Source organism: Pristiophorus japonicus, chromosome 3, assembly GCF_044704955.1.
Source record: "Pristiophorus japonicus isolate sPriJap1 chromosome 3, sPriJap1.hap1, whole genome shotgun sequence".
Taxonomy (NCBI): Eukaryota; Metazoa; Chordata; class Chondrichthyes; family Pristiophoridae; genus Pristiophorus; species Pristiophorus japonicus.
Window position 1 is genome coordinate 282,908,836 of NC_091979.1, and position 25,422 is coordinate 282,934,257.

Consider the following 25,422-nt stretch of genomic DNA (forward strand, 5'->3'; position numbering starts at 1 on the left):
CAGGGGGATGGGCACCAGGATGTAAAATTAGAAAGGGGAAATAAAGTGTTTAAAGGATTGGGAGAGGCAGACAGCACTAAAGTAAGAAATAGTAAGGTATTAAAGGGGTTCAAACTAAGAGAGAATACAGGATGGTGTAAGATGGGTTTACAGGGTATGTATGTGAATACACAAAGTTTAGTAAACAAGGTAAGTGAGCTGCAGGCACAAATAGCCATATGGAATATGATGTTTTGGTAATAACTAAGACCTGGCTCAAAAAAGGTTTGGGTATTAAATATTCCTGGTTATAAGATGTTCAGGAAAGATAGGGAAGAAAAGATAGGAAGTGGTGTGGCAGTATTGGTTAAAGAGAATGTTGGAGAGGGAGGATGTGCTGGAGGTATCAAGGACAGAATCTATATGGCTAGAGTTAAGAAATAATAGAGGTGCCATTACACTACTGGGTGTATTCTATAGGCCACCAAATAGTGGGGAAAATATGAAGGAGCAAATTTGCAGAGAAATGACAGAGAGGTGCAAGAATGATATAGTAGTAATAATGGGGAACTTCAACTATCTTAATATAGACTGGGATCATAATAGTGTAAAGGGCAGAGAGGGGGAAGAATTTCTGAAGTGTGTTCAGTATGTTTGATCAGTATGTTTCCAGCCCGATGAGGGAGGAGGCATTGCTGAATCTGGTTCTGGGGAATGTGGTAGTTCAAGTGGAGCAAATGTCAGTAGGGAGCAGTGATTATAGCATCATAAGGCTTAGATTATCTACGGAAAAGGACAGGGAGCAAGCTAGAGTAAAAATGTTTAACTCGGGGAAGACCAATTTCAGTGGGATGAGAATGGATCTGGCCCGGATAAACTGGAATCAAAGATCGGCAGGCAAACTATAATGGAGCAATGTGCTGCCTTTAAAGAGGAAATAGTTCAGGTATAGTTGAGGTGCATTCACACTAGGGGGAAAGGCAGGGCAACTAAAGTCAGGTCTCCTTGAATGACGAAAGAGATAGAGAATATGATGAAGCAGAGAAAGACAGTGTATGACGGATGTCAGGTTGCAAATACATCTGAGAATCAGGCTACATATAGAAAGGTCACAGGAGAAGTGAAAAAGAAAATAAGAGGGGCAAAGAGAGAGTATGAGAATAGAATGACAGCTGACATAACAGGTAATCCAAAAGTCTTCTTTTGGCATATAAATAGTAAAAGTGTAGTAGAGGTGGCGGTGGGGTGGGCGGGGCACGGGGGGCGATTAGGGACCAAAAAGGAGACCTATACATGGAGGCAGAGGGTATGGCGGAGGTACTAAATGAGTACTTTGCATCTGTCTTCACCAAGGAAGAGGATGCTCCCATAGGCATAGTGAAGGCGGAAGTAGTGGAGATACTTGATAGGATAAAAATTGATAAAGAGGAGGTATTATATTTAAAATAGCTAAATAATCAGGAGTGAATGGGATGCATCCTAGGATTCTAAAGGAATTGAGGGAGGAAATCGCAGAGGTACTGACCATAATATTCCAATTCTTCTTAGATACGGGAGTGGTGCCAGCAGACTGGAGAATTGCAAATGTTACACTCTTGTTCAGAAAGGGTGTAAAGATAAACCCAGCAACTACAGGCCAGTTTAACCTCAGTAATGAGGAAGCTTTTAGAAATAGTAATCAGTCACTTGGATAGGTGTGGATTAATTAAGGAAAGCCAGCATGGATTTGTTAAAGGCAAATCATGTTTAACCAACTTGATCGAGTTTTTTGATGAGGTAACAGATAGAGTTGATGAGGGTAATGTGGTTGACATAGTGTACATGGATTTCCAAAAGGCATTCGACAAAGTGCCACATAATAGGCTTGCCAGTAAAGTTGAAACCCATGAAATAAATGGGACAGTGGCAGCATGGATACGGAATTGCCTAAGTGATATTAAACAGAGAGTAGTGGTGAATGGTTGTTTTCCGGATTGGAGGAAGGTATACAGCGGTGTTCCCCAGGGGTCTTTTCTAGGACCACTGCTTTTCTTGATATATTTTAATGACTTGGATGTGGGTGTACAGGGCATCATTTCAAAATTTGCAGATGACAAAAAACACGGAAGTATAGTGAACAGTGAGGAGGATAGGGATATACATCAAGAGGACATAGACAGGCCGGTGGACTGGGCGGACACGTGGCAGATGAAATTTAATGTAGAAAAGTGTGAAATGATATATTTTGGTAGAAAGAATAAGGAGAGGACATATAAACTAAATGGTACAATCCTGAAGTGGGTGCATGAACAGAGAGACCTAGGGGTATATGTGCACAAATCGTCGAAGGTGGCAGGACAGGTTGAGAAAGCAGTTAAAAAGGCTTACGGGATCCTGGGCTTCATGAATAGAGCTATAGAGTACAAAAGTGTGGAAATTAAGATGAACCTGTATAAAACACTGGTTCGGCCCCAACTGGAGTATTGTGCCCAATTTTGGGCACCACACGTTAGGAAGGATATGAAGGCCTTAGGGAAGGTGCAGAAAAGATTTACAAGAATGATTCCAGAGATAAGGGACTTCAGTTTTGTCGATATACTGGAGAAGCTGGGGTTGTTCTTCCGGGAGCCGAGAAGATTGAGAGGAGATTTGATAGAGGTGTTCAAAATCATGAGGGGTCTGGACAGATTAGATAGAGAGAAACTGATCCCATTGGCAGAAGGGTCAAAAACTAGAGGACACAGATTTAAGGTTATTGGCAAAAGAACCAAAGACAACATAAGAAAAAACGTTTTAACGCAGCGAGTGGTTAAGATCTGGAATGCACTGCCTGAATGGGTGGTGGGGGCAGACTCAATCTTATTTTTCAAAAGGGAATTACATAAGTATCTGAAGGAAAAAAATTGTTGGGCTATGGGGAAAGGGTAGGAGAGGAGTGGGACTAGCTATGAGCCGGAACAGGCTCGACGGGCCAAATGGCCTTCTTCTATGCTGTAACCGTTCTATGATTCTATGAACCTTCCCCTTTGTATTAGCGGATTTTTCCACTGAGCAGGTAAGTCATAGGTAGGAGGAATTTGAAAGTTTGATCCTCGTCTATGCTGAGTTAACTAATCTCCACCAAGTGTCAATCGGGTGCTATAATTGACCTTAATACTTCTGGGTTCAAGAGGGTGATATTGGCCAGGGTGACCATTTTGGTTGCTGTTCAGCATTCCTTTCTGCAAGAACAGATCCCCGTCCAATTTCCTGATCTGTAATTGTGTCTATGCCCATTTTCAAGGTGTAATGGGGTACAAAATTGACCCAGTGGATTTTGAGTTTAAAGCACAGGCTGTTTTGTAATTTGCCTTTGGAAATTAGGTCCAATTAGCATGATTTTTCTCTTATCTGATGATCAATATACCCTTTATACTTCAGATCAGGCACATATTGAGTTATTAATAAAAACATGCAAGCATATCTGCTGCTGACTCTGATGTTAGCATTACTCCTCCTACTCCTTAATTTGCCCCTGAACACAAAGCCATAAAACACTTTCCCATTAGTCTACAGTAACATTGGTATGAATCCTTTCACATTATCTAGTTTAATATGGGAATCAGGTTGTGCTAACATACATTTAGCACTGACTTGTAGCTCACCCCACTCTCAATCAGGGCACAGGGCACTATTCTTCTGACTTGTAAGCCCTGAGGGATTTCTAGTTTAAAGCAATAAATTAATAATAATTCATTTATTGCCACAGAAATATTACAAATGACTTAGGACAGGGCTAAGAGCTTGTATTTCAAATTTAAATGAGTATATTAACATTGAATTAATAAAGAAATGTGTATTCAAAAGGTTGTGTTACACAACAACCACAGTTGATCCACAGTTTTGCTCTTCACCATTTAGCTATGAGATTAAATCTAAATTCAGGTTATAAATGATTTTAACTGGAAAAAAAGAGCTCTTTGCTTGCTTTTAAGACAAGTTCATAGCCTAGGTTTAGCTATTCTCTGTTATCTAATGTAAAGGTTAAAACGTGTGAAGGAAAAAATATATTACCTGGAGAAATCGATGTGTGCCCTGGGACTGGGATTTTAGTATGTACGAAGTGTGCTGGCAATCAGAACTGTATCTTACCTTGAAGCATACGGTAACATTACGGAATGCAAAATCCTGTATGTTTCTAAATTGTTCCAATAAAAGATTTTTTTATCTCTAATTGAGTATTTTTTTAAACAGCTTACAATAAATTTATTAAAGTAATTTGGGCTACATTGGTAGAACAAAGGTTACCCACATGCCCCCCCCGCCCCCCCGCCGAGCACAAAATGGGCACGAGCGGATTGGCCGGTAGTTTACATCCCTCCCGAATAATGTTTGCAGCCAAGTCAATGGAAATAAAAATAGGACAGTGTATAAAATGGGCAGCCAACCATCTGCCGGGAAAAGTAAAAATTCACCCCAGTGAATATGCAGTCTTAGCTTGCTGTCTGGAAAGCTAGCAATTAGATGACAGGTACATTCCCAGTGGGCACATGGGAAACTTGGAGGTGGATTCACTTGCAATGCTCTTGTTTATCTCTTAATAGCTGGTTAGATCGTAGGATTGGCAGAAGCCTGAACCTGTTAATAAGCTCACCTTTGGAATGATGAGTGAGGTAGAGATATCTAAAATAAAGGGACAAAATGATAGTTAAAAAAAAGGACCAAAACATTAAAAAATATATAGGTAAAATAAATGCTAAGTAGCCAATTATTCATTGTTAGCATTGATTACTCTCTTGAATACTAAAAATAAAAAGAGAAACTCATTTAAAAAATATGAAATTCATCACATAATTAGACATTAATACAAAAACAAAATACTGTGGATACTGGAAATCTGAAATGAAAACGAAAAATGCTGGAAATACTCAGTAGGTCAGGCAACATGTATGGAGAGAGAAACTGAGGACTGGATTTTCAGCTTTGCCGTTTTTGGGGCGGGAAATTTACCGCCCGATTAACGTTTACGCTGTGTGGAATAATTTTTATCATCTGGGCCCTGCACCTGGGCACAGCACAAAGGGAGGCATCGTACGACTTTCATGGCGCAAAAACGGGAACCTCACCAACTAAAGTGCGAGGCCGGGAGCGCTCCGAGAGAGGCCTTGGGAGGGGGTAAAAAGACAAAAGAAAAATTCACAAAAACATTCAAAAAACATTGCCAACATCCTTACAACACAAATCACTACAAATAAAAAAGAAAAATCAACACTGGAACTTACCTTTTTTGCAGTTTATCCACCTCACCACCGCCGGCAGGGCTGGACCACTGTGTTTTCCCTGGTGGTCATCGCGGGGCATGTTTTGGGATGTACGGGACTGGTGTTTGTCGAAACTTCCGCCGGTGTCGTAAGGGGAGCTGTTGCACACCCGGCGCAGCTCTCCCCGGTGGTGCTTCTAAGCTCCGCCGCAAAACCCAGGATCACCACCGGACGCAAAAGACCTCACTGCCCCTTTTTCGCTGTGGAGGGTCAAAACCCGGTGAAACCCGGAGCGCAAATGACCCGAAAATCCACCCCATAGTTTCAAGTCGTTGAACTTTCATTAGAGTCTGTGACAACAAGCTGTCGTATTTGATCTCGAGATGAGCTTCCGACCACATATCCACGGCTTCACTAAGACTTCCGACTTTCACCTCCGTAACGTTGCCCGACTCTGCCGCTGCCTCAGCTCATCTGCTTCTGAAACCCTCATCTGTGCCTTTGTTACCGCTAGACTTGACTATTCCAATGCACTCCTAGCGGACCTTCCATCTTCCACCCTCTGTAAACTTAAGCTCATCCAAAACGCTGCTGCCCATATCCTAATTCACACCAAGTCCCGTACATCCATCACCCCTGTGCTCGCTGATCTACATTGGCTCCCAGTTGAGCAACGCCTCGATTTTAAAATTCTCATCCTTGTTTTCAAATCCCTCCTTGGCCTCACAACTACCTATCTCTGTAACCTCTGCCAGCCCTACAACCTTCCGAGGTAGCTGCGCTTCTCTTGCGTATCCATCTTGGCAGCCATGACTTCAGCTGCCAAGACGCTAAGCTCTGAAATCCTTTCCCTGGACCTCTCTGCCTCTCTACCTCTCTTTCCTCCTTTAAGACAAACCTACCTCTTTAACCAAGCTTGCAGCTTGATTAGCTTATTTTTGGAAACTATCACAAATGTATTAATATTTAACCTTTGGGTTTTGATTTAAAATATGTATTTTAGTACATTTTGGGCGGATTATCCAATGCTGATATGCTGAATATATTGAGATGTTATCAGAGGACACATACCTGGGGTTTTGTTGCATATTTTTAATTTTATGGAAGTTGCTGTTCCATTAAAAAAAAAATGGATATTAGTTAAGACTCATATTAAGAGATGTGTTATCTGGACATTGGTGCCATTTACTTAAAATGTATGAAATAATAAGGACATCGAAATGTACATAGATAAATATTGGCAAAAGATGTACTGGGTGAAGGGGTAAAATACATCCTACTGGAAAAAAAAGCATTCACTCTTAGCTAAGTATCCTCCTCTTCTATATTATTCTATTTTTAGATAGAAAGGCCAACAGAAAGTCAAATGTCTGACATGAGTAGAAACCCATTATCACATTTAAAAATTTCAAAACCAAGCTACTAAATCCACAGAGGTAGAACTTGCCGGATATGGAATGTACACTCTCCCTGCTGGGGTGCATCTCCGCTTATGAGTCTAGAAACAGCTTGGGTGAGATGGCAGAGCCATGGCTTAGGCACTTCCAAGTGTATGCAGTGGATACTACTGCAAATTAACCAGCTAAACCTGCACAGTCGACCAGTGTAGAGCACTGCTAAGCTTTCCATTGCTTATCCAGCATCAATTACTCATTATCATGGTTTGCATGATTTTTTGGAGATGAGTGGTGAGACTCTCACCCGCTGTGACAGGCCTGCCTCCCCAGTGAGTTGGGTGGCCAATTGTCAACAGTGCCCTGGTGTACCACAAAGCTGCTTAGTTCAGGTATCAGATTACCGAACCTCTCACAGATGGTTGACTTGGTTTTGAAATTCCACTGGTGGTCTTATCATCTTGGAGCCACCTCAACCCCAAAGATATATATAAACTTCCATTTCAGATATCCAACAGTCAAAGCTGGTATTTATGCAATGGTGGACTGAAAGGTGGATCCAGAAGGAGGGCTGCAGGGCCAAATCCAATTGCCTTTACACATGTTTACAAGTGCAAGAAATGACTTTCCTGTAATATGTAGCAATCTGCTGGCATAAAAGTGTATCTCTCAGGAACTAATTTTCCAACTTCATGCTCACAGAGGGCGCCTTCTCTGCTCGGAGTACGTATCAGAAATTTGATTGTGTGCAGACGACAATTTTCTGACAAGTTAAAATTACTGGTCAATAAATCGTGGGCCGTATGTACCTGAATTTTTTTTTAATGGATTCGCGGTAGCCAAGGCAGCTCCAGGATGGCTACATCTGAGCCAATACTTGGGAGGAAGGGTAGTGAAGGTGTGTGCTATGCAGTACTGGCATGGCCAGATGTAGTGAGGCCTGACTCTCCTCTTGTGGCAGAAAGAGAAAAGCAAAAGAGACAGTGGCATCCTGATGAGTAGACCTCACGAACAGCTTTCAGGAGAAGCAGTGAGATGGCAAAGGATTTAGGAAATGACTGTGAATGATTTAGGGAATAGGATGAGAAGGTAGAGCAGCAAAAGTTCATAACAAACCCTGGGCTGGTGCAAACCCTCGACAACCCTATTCCTGGTACAGGCTTAAACGTATAAGTTCTCTTACAGTTGTTATGAGCTGTCTTCCCCTGCAAACAAATGAATAAAAATGAGAAGTTCCAATTGATAATATCACATGCAGTAGTACTCAAAGATCTGCATGCAGTCCACAGTAGGTGGGATGACATGTACATGTAATAGTCAATTACATTTGATGGGAGGATTTCTTCAGGCTGATTGCGTGTAAAGTTATGAATGGAAAGATACTTCCAGGTGAAAGCTGGGGATGTAAAGGGCAATCATTGCGTTGTCATTCATGATGTTTGAAAGGACTTGAAGAGAGTGTGAGGGGAAGGTAATTATGACCAATTCATGGTTAGTACATACATTAATGGAAGGTCATATTTGGTTCTGCTATCTTTGCTGACCTCAGCAGATCACTCACCTCCATGGAGCACAGTCTGAGTGCTGTCTAGGTTCTATGCAGGAGTGCATCATCCCGATGTGCGCAAAAAATAACTGACGAGACCATGAAACAACAATTCTCCCAGATGCATGCAGATATGGTGCATCTTCAATTTTAATGGATAGCTCCAGTATATGCAAATTTAGCACCTGCACACAGATGCTCTGTATATGCTGGGTGTCAGAGTATAAGAAGTCGACAAGGCTAGCTTTGCCTTTCTGAGGGAAAGAGTGGAGACCTCAGGGAGCGGATCCTGGAACTTGAGCAGCTGCAAATGTCCCTGATACGTCCTTACTACACAGTATAAATGCACACGAGGCCCATGCTTGAGAGAAGGTCAGTCTGTGACCTGTCCTTTATTCCATAGCACTCAAGTGCTGGAAGTGGGTGGAGCTTCCCCTTTTATATCTGAAGGTCCAGGTTAGGAGTGTCTCCCACAAGTTCACCACCTAGTGGTTATTGTTCTCACGGTGTACAACTTAGGTCAGATTATACATGGGTTACAATGCTAGTTGAATACATGACATCACCTTCCCCCCCAAAGTCTTATTGGGATCACAGGTTGAGTTTCTGTGGTGGTTTACGCTCCCTTGTAGAGCGTCTGAGTTGGGGCTCCGGTTATTGGGCGCTGGCCTGAGTGTCTGCTGTTTGCGGTGCCTCTGGCCTGTCCGGACTGCCCACAGTGACTGGGCTCTCCTCCCTTTGGTTCCTATGTTCGGTCACCTGTGGTGGAGTGAACTCTACATCGTGTTCTTCCTCTGCTTTTTGTATGGGGTTGCTGAACCTCCTTTTTGTTTGATCCATATGTTTGCGGCAGATTTGTCCATTGGTAAATTTAACTACCAGAATCCTATTTCCCTCTTTGGCAACCACAGTGCCGAAGATCCATTTGGGCTCTGCAGCGTAGTTGAGGACAAAAACAGGGTCATTTACATCAATACATCGCGCCCTTGCATTCCTGTCATGGTAGTCATATTGTGACTGGCGCCTGCTCTCGACAATTTCTTTCATGGTGGGGTGTATAAGGGATAACCGGGTTTTGAGCGTCCTTTTCATTAGCAGCTCTGCGGGTGGAACCCCTGTGAGCGAGTGTGGTCGGGATCTGTAGGCCAACAGGAGGCGTGATAAGCAGCATTGTAGGGAACCCCCTTGGATTCTGAGCATCCCCTGTTTGATTATCTGCACTGCTCGTTCTGCCTGGCCGTTTGAGGCCGGCTTGAACGGTGCCGTTCTATCATGGTTAATTCCATTGCCTGCCATGAAGTCCTGGAATTCAGTGCTTGTGAAGCACGGGCCATTGTTGCTGACCAAGATGTCCGGTAGACCATGGGCGGCGAACATTGCCCGTAGACTTTCTACCATGGCAGAGGATGTGCTTGAATTTAAAATGTCACACTCGATCCATTTGGAGTAGGCGTCTACTACAACCAAAAACATTTTCCCCATGGAAGGACCTGCGTAGTCCACATGGATGCGTGACCAAGGCTTGGCGGGCCATGGCCAGGGGCTAAGGGGGGCTTTCCTGGGCGTATTGCCCAGCTGGGCACACATGTTGCACCTGCGAACACAAAGTTCCAGATCTGCATCTATCACTGGCCACCAAACGTGTGACCTGGCAATTGCCTTCATCATGACAATGCCCGGGTGCCCATTGTGGAGTTCTCTGATGAACACCTCTCTGCCCATCTGGAGCATGACTACGCGGTTTCCCCACAGTATGCAATCGGCCTGAATCGAGAGTTCATCCTTGCGCCTGTGAAATGGTTTAAATTTCTCAGGGCATGCCCTGTACGTGGCTGCCCAGTCCCCATTCAGGACACATTTCTTGACTAGAGACAATAGCGGGTCTCTATTTGTCCATACTTTAATCTGACGGGCTGTCACGGGTGAGCCTTCGCTTCCGAAAGCTTCAACAGCCATGACCATCTCAGCAGCATGCTCGGTAGCCCCCTCAGTGGTGGCTAGTGGGAGCCTGCTGAGTGTATCGGCGCAGTTTTCGGTGCCCAGTCTGTGCCGAATTGTGTAGTCATAGGCGGCTAACCTGAGTGCCAACCTCTGTATGCGGGCCTATGCGTTTGCATTTATGACCTTGTTGTCGGCCAAAAGGGACGTTAGGGGTTTGTGATCTGTCTCCAGCTCAAATTTCCTGCCAAACAGGTACTGGTGCATTTACTTTACTGCATATACACATGCGAGCGCCTCCTTTTCTACCATCCCGTAGCCCCTTTCTGCCTGGGACAGACTTCTGGAGGCATAAGCTACCGGCTGTAACTGACCCTTGGCATTGACATGCTGCAACACATACCCGACACCATAGGACGACGCATCGCATGTTAACACAAGTTTCTTACATGGGTCATATAGCGTTAACAGATTGTTGGAACTTAACAATTTGCGTGCTCTATTAAAAGCCCTTTCCTGGCTGCTCCCCTGACCCATTCGCGATCTTTGCGTAGGAGCACGTGTAGCGGCTCTAGCAGCGTGCTCAATTTGGGAAGAAAGTTTCCAAAATAGTTCAGGAGCCCCAGGAACGAACGCAGCTCCGTCGTGTTACGGGGTCTGGGTGCTCTCTGGATCACTTCCGTCTTGGACGCAGTAGGGCTGATCTCGTCTGCTGTTACCCTCATCCCCAGGAATTCTATCTCTGGAGCTAGGAAGACGCACTTCGCCTTTTTCAGTCGCAGACCTACCCGGTCCAGTCTGCTTAGCACCTCCTCCAGGTTGTGGAGGTGTTCTTCAGTATCGTAACCCGTAATGAGGATGTCGTCCTGAAAAACCACCGTCCCTGGAATCGACTTGAGGAGGCTTTCCATATTTCGTTGGAGCTCCTGGGTCATGTAAGCTGAGGTCAGGTCCAATTTTGAAAAAGGTTTGCCACCGGATAGCATCGCAAAGAGGTCCTCCGCTCTCGGTAGCGGGTACTTGTCTTGAAGTGACACCCGATTGATGGTGGCCTTATAATCGCCACATATCCTGACCGACCCATCCGCCTTGAGCACCGGCACAATCGAGCTCGCCCAGTCACTGAATTCGACTGGCGAGATGATGCCTTCCCTCAGCAGGCGGTCCAATTTGCCTTCTATCTTTTCCCGCATCATGTACAGCACCGCTCTGGCCTTGTGGTGTACTGGCCTGGCGTATGAACTGTATACGTGCTCCACATGAACTCGCTGAACTTCAGCTTCCAGCGATTTCCCCCAGCGTTCATTTCTGCAATTTCTGCAGGTATTTTGCTCACCTCTGCAAACTCCAGCTGAGTGTGTGCCTTCATGCCTCCATTGATACTGGGATGCCATTGAGGAGCACTTTCATCATTATCGGTGGCGTCCTGGTGTCATATTCAACCAGCATTGTAACCCATGTATAATCTGACCTAAGTTGTACACTGTGAGAACAATGACCAGTTGGTGGTGAACTTGTGGGAGACACTCCTAACCTAGACCTTTAGATATAAAAGGGGAAGCTCCACCCACTTCCAGCATGAGCTGCTGTTTGAAACAAAAGGTCCCTTGCCAGTTGATCGTCCCTGACTGCCCCTGTTATTGCTAGTGGCCATGCTCGTTTGGTTTAAATCCCATCCTCGTCGCCATTGATATTCCTTACTATACAGTATAAATGCACACGAGGCCCATGCTTGAGAGAAGGTCAGTCTATGACCTGTCCTTTATTTCAAAGCACTCAAGTGCTGGAAGTGGGTGGAGCTTCCCCTTTAAGTTCACCACCTAGTGGTCATTGTTCTCACAGTGTACAACTTAGGTTAGATTATACATGGGTTACAATGCTGGTTGAATACATGGCAGTCCCTGTGTGACCTGTCCTGTAAAACCTGACATCAGCAGAAGAGTCCCGCAAAGATATGTGTTAAAATTATTTCTTTGGGGCCAGGAGGAGCAGGAATGCTCCTTCGGGCTCCACAAGAATAACATGGGCTACCATCATCCTGGGCTTCTCTTATCCCCTCAACAACAAAAACAGCTTGTATTTATATAGCGCCTTTAACATAGCGAAACATCCCAAGGTGCTTGACAGGAGAACTATGCGATAAAAATTTGATACCGAACCGCATAAGTAGAAATTAGCGCAGGTGAACAAAAGCTTGGTCAAAGAGGTATGTTTTAAGGAGCATCTTGAAGGAGGAAAGAGAGGTAGAGAGGCAGAGAGGTTTAGGCAGGGAGTTCCAGAGCTTAGGACCTAGGCAACAAAAGACACGGCCACCAATGGTTCAGCGATTATAATCAGGGATGCTCAGGAGGAGAGAATTAGAGGAGCGCAGACATCTTGGGGGGCTGTGGGGCTGGAGGAGCTAACAGAGATAGGGAGGGGTGAGGCCATGGAGAGATTTGAACATAAGGATGAGAATTTTGAAATCTAGGTGTTGCTGAACTGGAATCCAATGTAGGTCAGCGAGCACAGGGGTAATGGGTGAGCTGGACTTGGTGCGAGTTAAGACATGGGCAACTGAGGTTTGGATCACCTCTAGTTTACATAGGGTAGAATGTGGGAGGCCAGCCAGGAGTGCATTGGAATTGTCAAGTCTAGAGGTAACAAAGGCATGGCTGAGGGCTTCACCAGCAGATGAGCTGAGGCAAGGGCAGAGATGGGCGATGTTACGGAGGTGGAAACTGACGCTGTGTTTCTGGATGATGTTGCAACATGTAGATTAGAAATAGAAGGGGGCCAAGGATAGATTCTTGGGGACACTAGAGTCAGAGTCAGGAGGATATTTTTGAGGCGAGTGCAGACATTGGCAGCATGTCCGATGAGGGTGAGAAAGAGGGGACACTGCTGCCAGCACCACGTCACTGCTTCCTACACTCACATGTGCCACCTCAGATACTGGGAGTACGTGGTCGGGTCAGTTAGATTTATCAGAGGGGTCTGCACTGGGTGATGCACCAGGGCCTAGCAGTCTGCAGCATGGTCAAGAGCAAAGGCAACCTCAGGTGCCATCTCTCTGGGGGAAGAGTTCGCAAGCAAGTTCTGCTGCAGAGGACTCAGACGAGCCTATCGATGTTGAGGCTTATGAAACAAGGGTGCAGGCCGTGCATTCCCAGATGTTGGGGGCAATGGCAAGGGTACCCGAGAGCCTGTCACAAATGGTCAGGAGCATGGAGGTGCCAATTTCCATATTGTGGACAGCTCTGCGCACACCATGGAGACCATCATTGCCAGTGTACAGACGATGATGGACTCCCAGAGAGGCCGTGAGAATCTAGCTGTGATGCTGCGAGTCATGGGTGATGTGGCAGTTGCCATTACAGCACAGGCGCAAGGGAACAAATGTCTGAGTGCTGCTTTGGATAGGATGGCTGCTGCCCTGGAAGCTCAGAATGCACTCTCAGCAACAAGCCATGGAGCATATTACTGCTGTCCCCTCTGGTGGCATCGAGACGGTATCTGCTCTCATGCAGTCTCAGCTAGATGCCACGTGAAATCTGATTGCTGCCATCATGGCTGGGTCCACCGCGGCCTACATGGGAGCTTCCGGTGTCGCACCCCACTGACCTGTGCTCCAGCAGATTGGTGGTGATGGTGACCACGGCCCACGGGGGAGTGGAGCAGGCTTATCGGACCAGGATCCTGATGTGCTCTCTGAGGATCACAGCTGTCCTGAGCTGAGACCTGCCACTCTGCCATTGCTGCCAACCATGGAATCGCCCCAGCCAATTCCGACTGAAGGCGCCGTTGAGGATGCGGCCCAGTCTACAGCCGGCCCTTCCAGGGCCAGAGCTGGTTAAGGGCATCCTTGAAGGACATCTGTAGCTTCTACACCTGAAACACAGCAGCCTTCCCAGAGCCATGATGCAACCACAGGGGAGACACTGTGGCGTAGTTCCAGAATAGGTATGCGTAAGAGGAGTTATAAGGAAATGCACAAGGGTGAGAATTGATAATGTTTATGTTTTGTGGATCCATTATTTGTGGTCTAATAAATCTTTATTTGGGTTCGAATATCTGTGCAGGTCTCTCATTTCACTGTGGCGAATGCTGTGTGAAAGGGCTCAGTGATTTGCCCATGGAGATGCACAGATGAAAGCTAAAGTGAGCATGAACACAGCGGAAACGAGCAGCAATGAGACGGTTTTGCACTTCCCTTGTAGGGTTTGTGACCGGCGACACACATCCTGGTCCTCCTCCTCAGGTGATACTGCTGCCTCATCCTCCAATGATTGTGCTCTCATTGTGAAGCATGCAGCCAGGTTGTAAAGCATGCAGCAGACAACCACGAATAGGGAGACCCGCTCAGGCGAGTACTGTTGCACTCCTCCTGAGCGATCCAGGCAATGGAACCTCAGTTTAAGGATTCCGATGGTCTGCTCAATGGTGCACCTGATGGCTGAATGAGTGTCATTGTACGATTGCTGCGCAGCAGTCCTAGGGTGGCGAAGGGGAGTCAGCAGCCAAGTGCAGAGTGGGTAGCCCTTGTCCCCAAGGAGCCAGCCGCAATCTTGGTTTGGCACAGCAAAGACACCTGGCACACTGGTCTGGCGCATGATGAAAGCATCGTGACTGCTGCAAGGATACCGAGCATCATCTGCCATGATTTTGCGGTTGTGGTCGCACACCAGCTGGCTGTTGAGGGAGTGGAATCCCTTGCAGTTACAGAAGATCTCGGGATTCTTCTGCGGCACCCTCAATGCAACGTGGATGCAGTCTATGGCGCCCTGAACCCTGGGAAAGCCCGCTATCCTCACGAATTTGGTCTGCCATTCCAACTGCTTCTCCCTGCTCATAGAGAAGGATATGTAGTCTCTCCTGCTCTTATACAGAGCATCTGTCACCTGACGGATGGAGCTATGCGTGGCGAACTAGGAGATGTTCGAGATGTCTGCTGTTGCAGCTTGAAAAGATCCTGTCGCATAGAAATTGAGTGCGATGGTGACCTTTGATGCGACGGTCAGAGCTGTCCTCAACCTTGTTTGAGGCTGCAGGAGATTGCACAGCTCCTTCACGATGTCCTTGCGGTACCACAGTCTCCGGAGACACTGGTCATCCATCCGGTCCATGTATGAGAACTGCTGTCTGTAGAACCTTTGAAGATAGGGCCTTCTGCCACCACGTCTATGTAGGCGTCTTCCTCTGACAGCTGCCTCATTGCCTTTTTCTGCCTGCTCTTGTTGGTCCTCATCCTCTGCAGCCTGCTGTTGACAAGCATCTGCCTCCTGTGTTGGCTGCCTCCAATCCATCTGGCCCACTATGTTACATAAGAACATAAGAAATAGGAGCAGGAGTAGGCCATTTGGCCCCTCGAGCTTGCTCTGCCATTTACTAAGATCATGGCTGATCTGATCCCGTTCCACTTCCCTGCCCGCTCCCCATAACCCTTCACTCCCTTATCGCTCAAAAATCTGTCTATCTCCACCTTAAATATATTCAATGACCCAGCCTCAACAGCTCTCTGAGGCAGAGAATTCCACAGATTTACGACTCTCTGAGAGAAGAAATTTCTCCTCATCTCAGGAATCAATCCAGTGAACCTTCCCTGAACTGCCTCCAATGCAAGTATATCCCTCCTTAAATAAGGAGAACAAAATTGGATGCAGTACTCTAGGTGTGGCTTCACCAATACCCTGTACATTTGTAGCAGGACTTCTCTGATTTTATACTCCATTCCCTTTGCAATAAAGGTCAACATTCCATTTGCCTTCCTGATTTCTTGCTGCATCTGCATACTAACTTTTTGCTTTTCATGCACAAGGACCCCCAGGTCCCTCTCTATGCCACATTTTGTAATTTCTCTCCATTTAAATAATAATTTTTTTTAAATTTTTCCTGCCAAAGTGCATAACTTCACACTTTCCCACATTATACCCCATCTGCCAAATGTTTGTCCACTTACTTAGCCTGTCTCTATCCCTTTGCAGATTTGTTATGTCCTCCTCACAACTTGCTTTCCCACCCATCATTGTAGCATCAGCAAATTTGGCTATATTACACTCAGTCCCTTCATCCACGTCATTAATATAGATTGTAAATAGTTGAGGCCCCAGCACCGACCTCTGTGGCACCCCACTAGTTACCGTTTGCCAACCAGAAAATGATCCATTTGTCCAGATTCTCTGTTTTCTGTTAGTTAGCCAATCCGCTAACCATGCTAATATATTACCCCCAACCCTGTGAGCTGTTATCTTGTGCAGTAACCTTTTATGTGGCACCTTATCAAATGACTTCTGGAAATCCAAATACACCACATCCACTGGTTCCCCCTGATCCACCCTGCTCGTTACATCCTCAAAGAACTCCAGCAAATTTGTCAAACATGATTTCCCTTTCATAAAACCAAGTTGACTCTGCTTGACTGTATTATGCTTTTCCAAATGTCCTGCTACTGCTTCCTTAATAATGGACTCCAGCATTTTCCCAATGACAGATGTTAGGCTAACTGGTCTATAGTTTCCTGCTTTTTGTCTGCCTCCTTTTTTAAATAGGGGCATTATATTTGCAGTTTTCCAATCCGCTGGGACCTCTCCAGAATCCAGGGAATTTTGGTAGATTACAACCAATGCATACACTATCTCTGTAGCCACTTCTTTTAAGACCTTAGGATGCAGGCCATCAGGTCCAGGGGACTTGTCCACCTTTAGTCCCATTATTTTACCGAGTACTTTTTCTTTAGTGATAGTGATTGTTTTAAGTTCCTCCTTCCCTTTCGCCTCTTGATTATCTATTATTGGGATGTTTTTAATGTCTTCTACCGTGAAGACCGGTGCGGGGGGTCTGCGTACCTGACCTGCCTCCTGACGGCAGGCCCTTTCTGAGGTCCCTCCTGGTGCATCTCTCTGGGTTCAGCTCTGTCACCATCACCCTGGCCTTCTACATGTTCCTCAGCCATGTGTGCTGTGTCCCTTGCCTGCTGCAGTCGCCGCCGCCTTCTCCTGCGTGCCTCCCTGTCACGCACAATGTGCCAGCACTGACCCCATTTATTTCTCCTCCAGAAGCCTAGCCTCCTCAATCATGGCTCACTGTTGTAGAGTATCAAGAGCCTGGGCCGCTATAATTCAATCCCGCTGTCAACAAGGCTACTCGCAATGGTTAAAAAAGTCCAATAAAACCTCCCCGACAAGAATGCTGCTTAATGCCACACGCCTTTAATTGACGCTGGTGGTCTTGAGCAAGCAGTGTAATCGACCCAAAAACCTGTCGTTGGCACCGACAGGCGGCCAGAAGAGGATTTGAGCTGAATTGAGCTTCCTGGGTAGGTCCAAGCCGGTGCGCGATCTGATGACGTCGCTAAAAACGCATCTGCAGGAGCGGGGTGGAAGTGGGGGGGAGCGGAGCAAATATTCACACCGCCGGAAAACCCTTCAGGGCAATGCCGCGACTCGGCAGCCATTCCGCACTGACCATGGCTTTCAGGCGGCCAGAGGCCTTATAGAAAGGGGCAATTTCGGCCCCTAATATTTTGTAAAACTAGACTGCCAAACTCCTTGTCAAGTCAAACTTTTCTAATTTAACATGGATTTATTGCCAGTCCATAGAAAGATTGTTACTATGGACTTAAGAATTACCTGAGAGGTGAACAGGAAGCATACAAGAGTCATACAAGTACAGCAAAATTAATACATTAACCCTGCCAATTAAAAATAGGGGAATGGATAGCCACTGGTCTAGATCATCTTTCATAAGCTGTAAAACCTATCATTCTTTGGTTTAATAACATATTGTCAATGAATGTAGTAATGTGATTCAATCTTTAAGTTTGGATGAGTACCAGTAAAAAGTGCAGAGTTGCAAATCTCAGAAGACATAAACATGTCTAGTGGCAGAACTTCAGGTTTATCCAGATTTTATAACTACAAAGGTTGCCATACAGCTAACCTCAATCTACTAAAAGGTAGGAAATTGTAATGTATTGCTTGATAATATAAAAGTGAGAGTGTTGTGAACTGCTCCATCAGCACTTGTAAGGGGAAATTTTCCATCCGGCATGATTGCTTCTGCTGGCGTGGAATATGCAAGCAGGGGACAGAAATTCAGACAGGGAATCCTTTTTCCGAGATTGCTGCCCAATTAACACAATGTGCAACCATCCAGAGAGCCTTTTATGCACGGTGCAAGAATAAAAATAAATTTCAAAGTATATAAATATTGTAATGCGTAGTTTTCCATCTCAAATGGCATAAAAGTCTATATCCTAAGAAGCTCTTAAAAATACAAAAGCTTTTTTTGTATTATTTTTACTGCTGGTTTTTATTATTTTTCCATGTGCTTTTTCGTTCTTTTTTTTTGGTTACAGCACAGGTAGGGGATGTTTCGATAGAAACAAAACTTGCCCCATTATTGTCTGCAAAATCAGTGGAAAACTGATTGTAATTGAAGCATTTACAAGACTTCAGCAGAACAAGAACTGATAAAAAGGGACATGAAAAGGGGCTGTGACAATATAAACCTATACTGGAGCTCTGGAGTGACAAACTGTCTAAATGTAATCTACAAAGTCTTGAGGCTATCGTCAAGCCAAGTTAAAATTAATGGTGGCTGTTGATTGTAAAGCACCCTAAATACTGTACTTAAGAACTAAAGGTGAGATGAGAACTTTTTTTACGCAGCCAGTAGTTAAGATCAGAAATGCACTGCCTGAAAGAGGGATGGAAACAGATTCAACAATAACTTTCCAAACAGGAATTAGATAAATATTTGAAGGAGAAAATATTTCAGGGTTATGGTGAAAGAGAAATGGGGAATGGGACTAAATAGATATCTCGCTCAAAGAGCCAGCACAGGCACGATGGGCCAAATGGCTTCCTTCTGTGCTGTATCATTCTATGATTCTATGATTTCATGCTTGAAGTTTTAAAAGATGAAAAAATGGCAAGCTCGGGAGATAATCAGGCAGAGAGCTGGACTTCCCGCATACAGCATTATATCACCAACTGTATCTTCAGGCCCTGGCACGCCTACCTGGCAATGGCTGAGAGGGACTGTAAGGGGACATTTTCAGTTCAGCACAGAGCTAGTTGCAGAGCTGTGACAGCCTGTAGTATAAGGATGCCACTATGAGTGGCAATCAAGATCACCACCGCCCTTAATGGGCCCAAATTTCCGATATCTGCTGAACGGCGCACCTCCGAGAGGCCCGCCTATTTTGTGGAATGAGATGCGCGCCAAAAACTTATCTCGCAATTCTCCGAGTGCAGCAGGCCTGTTCAGCAGTCAGCGCGACGCAGCACAACAGCAGGGAGGGGGGGGGCGGAGTTACAGCCCTGGACCAAAAAGAGTGCCGGCAGCTGCGTGCGTACGCAGTGGAGTCTGCACACGTGCGCAGTAGCTCCTGGCTCCCAGATTGTGTGTGCGTGTGCTCTGGCTGTGTGGGAGGGGCCCAAAGGATGCAGCCCCAACCCTGGCCAAATGGGCTCCTGCAGAGTGCCGATTTCCAGCCTGCAGCAGGCAGCCCCTAGCCCTGGCCGGGCTCCCAAACGGGTAGGTGAGGTAGGAACTTTTTATTTTTTATTTATTGATTTATTGATTTATTTATCATTTATTACTGATGATGGTTCTTTATTTTTAAAAGTGAAGTGTTTAATGGTTTGGAAAATCCCCATACTTCCCTCTAACTTCCCTTCACCCCCCCCAGCCCCCCACCCATCTCTGGCTTCCCTGCGCCTAATTCTAAAGTGTACGCAAGGTTTTTCTGAGCGTACAAAAGTCGACACTTACCCCGTTCTAAGTTAGTTTGGAGTAACTTTTCGGTGCCTAAACTTGCAAAACAGGCGTAAGTGGCTGGTAACGCCCCCTTTTGAAAAAAAACCCGAACTAAAACAAAACTAAACTAACTCACTAGAACTGGAGCAAACTAAATGCCGAGAATTGCGATTTCTAAGATACTCCAAACTAAACTAGTTGCTCCAAAAAAATAGGAGCAACTCCACCCGAAACTTGGGCCCAATGTTTCTGCCTATAACCCTGCTTCTTTCCAGTCGAGCAGTGGGATCTTTGCAGTAGCAATGTGATGCAATGGTCAGCATGGCCAGCACTCTCCTCTTCTTTTCTATTGAACAGGAGCAGGAACATGCTATGGCTATCCAATATCACTGCACTGATATATTCCCCAAAGTAAAGAGGATCATAATGGCAGCTAGGTGAACATCAGCTCCACATGCTCCTACTCTTCCTGTGCTACCATCACTTGTTCCTGTTCATCAGTGTACTAAGGCTCACCTGGTGATAGTCCCTGAAGCCGACTAGCTGCATTCTCTGGGATATGTTTAGAGAAGAGAAGGATAAATCATTTGTGGCTAACTAAGGAAGTAAAGGATGATATCAAATGGAAAATAAGGTATACAAAGTTGCGAAGAACAGTGGAAGGTCAGAGGATTGGGAAATTTTTAGAAACCAGCAAAGGACGACTAAAAAAATGATAAAGAGAGAGAAGATAGCTTACGAGAGTAAACTAGCAAGAAATATAAAACAGACAGTAAGAGCTTCTACAGGTATATAAAAAGGAAGAGAGTAGCTGAAGTAAACATTGTTCCCTTAGAGGATGAAACTGTGGAATTAATAATGAGAAACTCAGAAATTGCAGAGACTTTTAACAAATATTTTGTATCGGTTTTCACGGTAGAAGAAACTAAAGGCATCCCAATAATTGATAATCAAGGGGCTATTGGGGGAGGGGAACTTAAAACAATCACTATCACTAGGGAAGGAGATTGGGGGGGGGGAAGGAGATTGGGGGGGGAGAAGGAGATTGGTGGGGGGAGGGAGGCTGAATGGGCCAGGCCCGAGACTTCGGGCAGGGCCCGTCCCCAGCACCAGATTTACAGGTAGGTGGCGTTGGGTCGGGTCGGGTCGGGGGGAGCACGGGTCGGGGGGGTGGTGGGAGGGAGGTCGGTTCAGTTCGGGTCGGGGGAGGGAGGTCAGGTCGGGGGGAGGGAGGTCAGGTCGGATCCAGTCCGGGGGCAGGGGGGGGGTTAGCGGGAGTCGGGTCGGTGTCGGGTCCGGTCCGGAGGCGGAGGCGGGGGGGGGGGGGGGCGGGAGTCGGGTCGGGTCCGGGGGCGGGGGGGAAGCGGGAGTCAGGTCGGTGTCGGGTCCGATCCGGGGCTGGAGCCCGGGGGGGGGGGGAAAAGCAGGAGTCGGGCCGGGTCCGGGGGGGGGGAAGCGGGAGTCATGTCGGTGTCGGGTCCGGTCCGCGGCGGGGTGGGGGGGGCGAAGCGGGAGTCAGGTCGGTGTCGGGGCGGTTCGGAGACGGGAAGCAGGAGTCGAGTCGGGTCGGGAGGAAGCAGGAGCTGGCCGTGGGAGGAGCCTTATTCACGCAGCCCCAGTGAGGCCATTCGGCCAGGGCTAGGGGCTGCGTGCTTCGGGCTCCTCCCACACAGTTTTGGGCGCCTGGAGCTACTGCACATGCGTGCCCACTGTAGCGCGCATGTGCAGAGGTCCCGGCACTGTTTTCAGCGCAGGGACCTGGCTCCGCCCCCTACAGCTCCTGCTGCGCTGCGCCGCGCCGAGGGCCAGAGGACCTGCAGGGAGATGGAGAATCTGGAGGTTTTTTTTAGGCGCACTTTGTGGCGCGAAAAATGGGCGTCCAGTTCGGGACTGCGCCGTTCTAGGTGCGGCTCGAAACTTGGGCCCTATAAAGGGATATAGATAGGCTAAGTGAGTGAGCAAAAATTTGGCAGATAGAGTGTAATGTGGAAAAATGTGAGATTATCCACTTTGGCAAGAAAAAGAAAAACGCAAATTATTACTTAAATAGGGAGAGATTACAAAATGCTGCGGTACAGAAGTATCTGGTGGTCCTTGTACATGAAACAAAAGAAGTTAGTATAGGAAATAATTAGGAAGGCTAATGGAATGCCTTTATTGCAAGGGGGATGGAGTATAAAATTAGGGAAGTCCTGGTACAACTGTACATGGTGCTGGTGAGACTACACCTGGAGTACTGCATACAGTTTTGGTCTCTTTATTTAAGGAGGGATATACTTGCATTGGAGGCAGTTTAGAGAAGGTTCACGAGGTTGATTCCTGAGATGGGGTTGTCATATGAAGTAACTCCTATACTCATTGGAGTTTAGAAGAATGAGAGATGATCTTATTGAAATGTATAAGATTCTGAGGGGGCTTGACAGGGTAGATGTGGAGAGGATGTTTCCCCTCATGGGGGAATCTAGAACTAGGGGCATAGTTTCACAATAAGGAGTCGCCCATTTAAAACAGAAATGAGGAAGAATTTATTTTCTCAGAGGGTCGTGAATCTTTGGAATTCTCTGCCCCAGAGAGAGCTGTGGAGGCTGGGTCATTGAATATATTTAAGGTGAAGATAGACCGATTTCTGAACGATAAGGGAGTCAAGGCTTATGGGGAGCGGGCAGGGAAGTGGAATTGAGGCCAAGATCAGATTAGCCATGATCTTATTGAATAGCGGAGCAGGCTCGAGGGGCCAGATGGCCTACTCCTGCTCCTATTTCTCATGCTCTTATGTTTAGCTATGCTGACACTTTCAAACATTGGAGAGAAATGCATGGTGTTGCCTTGCTCTGTGTCACTGCATCATTGGGAGGTTGGTGTTCCAACCTTACAATGATAGAAAAAGAACAAATGCCAGAACATTGGCTCCTAGAGACACCTTCAAACAGAACTTGCATTGCATTTTGTGGTTTTGTGGTTGCTGAAGTGAGTGAGAAGGTAGACAAGGCATAAGAACAGGATCACAATTAAGATTATAGGCCTCAGCTTGGGGGAAGCTTTCTCCTACTCCCTTCATGCTCTTGTTTGCAAAGATGACTTAGGTGGACCCCTCCAAAGAAACCAAGAGCTTGTAATTTCTGAGCCCCCCCTACAGGCTAGCTATGTTTCATTGAGGTATTTGCTATCTTATCATGAAAGCAAAAAAGTAGTCTTGACCTGATGTAAGCAGAAAGAACACATGCACAATGCTAGACATGTACACATCCTGCAGCCTATTTTATGCATCACTTAGACTGTACATCCTGCAGCTGGATTTTATGTGAAGCTATTTGAAAATGTAAGTATGCCAAGGCTTTCAATCATAAATTTCTGCTTAATCCTGTGTCCTGCTGGAATATTGACTTGCATTGTAAGCAGTGAAGGAGCTGTAAAGTTGTGTGAGGGCTTCGCATGGGTCAGTAGTAACTGTGCAGCGATTTGATAAGCAGCACTTTTGGAATATTGATTAGGACCATCAAGCTGAAAAAGAATATTATTGTGCAGTCTTCGGCAGATTCTTTAAAGTGTGCCCTCTCCTCACGCCCGTTTCCAGGTTCTGTGGGTAATGTATTGATCATGGCTGCCACTTCCTGCCAGGCATGTTGCACTACTGTTCTCTGGAGAGGGTGCTTTGGAGTGTACAATGGGGGAAACCTCCTTACACAGATGTGAAGTAACTGCAACTCCACTACGCCAGGGAATAAACAAGAGTTTCAGTGCTGCATCCTTTTCTCACTTGCCCAAATCCTTTCTTTCCTGCTTTTGTATTTGTTTTTCTTTCCACTGGTTTATGCCACATACAGCCTTTGGAAAGGCTGGCAACAATTGTTATTCCTACATGGAACCATTTCCCTTCAAATATTCATGTTCCTTTAAATTTGGCCTACAGTCCTTTAAGGGCTACCGATATGTTGGATTTCCCAACCCTCTGGCAGGCTCCTAACAGCAGGCTCAATCAAGTCTGGAACTTGCTGTGAAAATTAAATGTGGGATGATCTCAGAATGCCAGACATATACACTCTAATATTTTTTCTTATGAGAAACCTAGATGAAATATCGAAATCAAGTCCACTTTTCATCCCTGGAATTAAACCTTAATAACCCCAGAAACAGGAGGCCCCACTTGGCCCTGTCAAAATACAATCCTCATTTTAAAAGTGTCATTGATGATATCAAAGACTGTTTGAAGATTATCAATCAAATGGTGAATTCTAATGAAGGGAATCTGGTCAGTTATAACCTGAGATGAAGAAGTTTCACCTTCTTGCCAGTAACTCAGTAGTGACTATTGATAGGATAATGATACAGCAGGTATGAAAATTATTAGCATTCTTAACATACCACAGGATTCTGGGATGCTCTTAGGAAAATGATTTATACATCATAGCATCGCCAGATGCATCCAATCAAAACTAGTGTAGTAGCTTAAACTGGGCCTGACTAAAATTGCAGCCGAAATGAACAATTAATTTGCTATGGTCCTTTGGTAGATGTGGTTAACAACTTAGGAAGAGCCTTGGAACAACAACTGATATCAGATACCTGTCTCTTTATCAAGATTTAAATAGTAGCAAAGTGGAAAGGAATGTAGCATCTAATGAGAAGACAGGATTGTGTTGAACTAATTAAAAATAATCAATTATAGTTCCTACAATTTGTCTGTTCAGTTGAGTGGCATCTTGTAAAAAGATTCAACTGATTGAATGAATCAAGTTGTTAAGATCTGCAATGCACTGCCTGAAAGGGTGGTGGAAGCTGATTCAGTACAGTCGTAACTTTCAAAAGGGATTTGTATATATACTTGGAAAGGAGTTTGCAGGGCTATAGGGAAAGAGCAATGGAGTGGGACTAATTGGATATCGCTTTCATAGATCCAGCACAGACATGATGGGCCGAATGGCCTCCATCTGTGCTGTGTGATTCTGTGATTAGACTGGGTGTTGTGTAATGAGAGAGGATTAATTTGCAATCTCGTTGTGCGAGGCCCCTTGGGGAAGAGTGACCATAATATGGTGGAATTCTACATTAGGATGGAGAATGAAACAGTTAATTCAGAGACCATGGTCCAGAACTTAAAGAAGGGTAACTTTGAAGGTATGAGGCGTGAATTGGCTAGGATAGATTGGCGAATGATACTTAAGGGGTTGACAGTGGATGGACAATTGCAGACATTTAGAGACCGCATGGATGAACTGCAACAATTGTACATCCCTGTCTGGCGTAAAAATAAAAAAAGGGAAGATGGCTCAACCATGGCTATCAAGGGAAATCAGGGATAGTATTTGTCATGTATTCAACTGTCATTGTTCTCAGTGTACAACTTAGGTCAGTTTATACATGGGTTACAATGACAGTTGAAGACATGACACCTTACTATACAGTATAAATGCACACGAGGCCCATGCTTGAGAGAAGGTCAGTCTGTGACCTGTTCTTTATTTCATAGCACTCAAGTGCTGGAAGTGGGTGGAGCTTCCCCTTTTATATCTGAAGGTCTAGGTTAGGAGTGTCTCCCACAAGTTCACCATCTAGTGGTCATTGTTCTCAGTGTACAACTTAGGTCAGTTTACACATGAGTTACAAT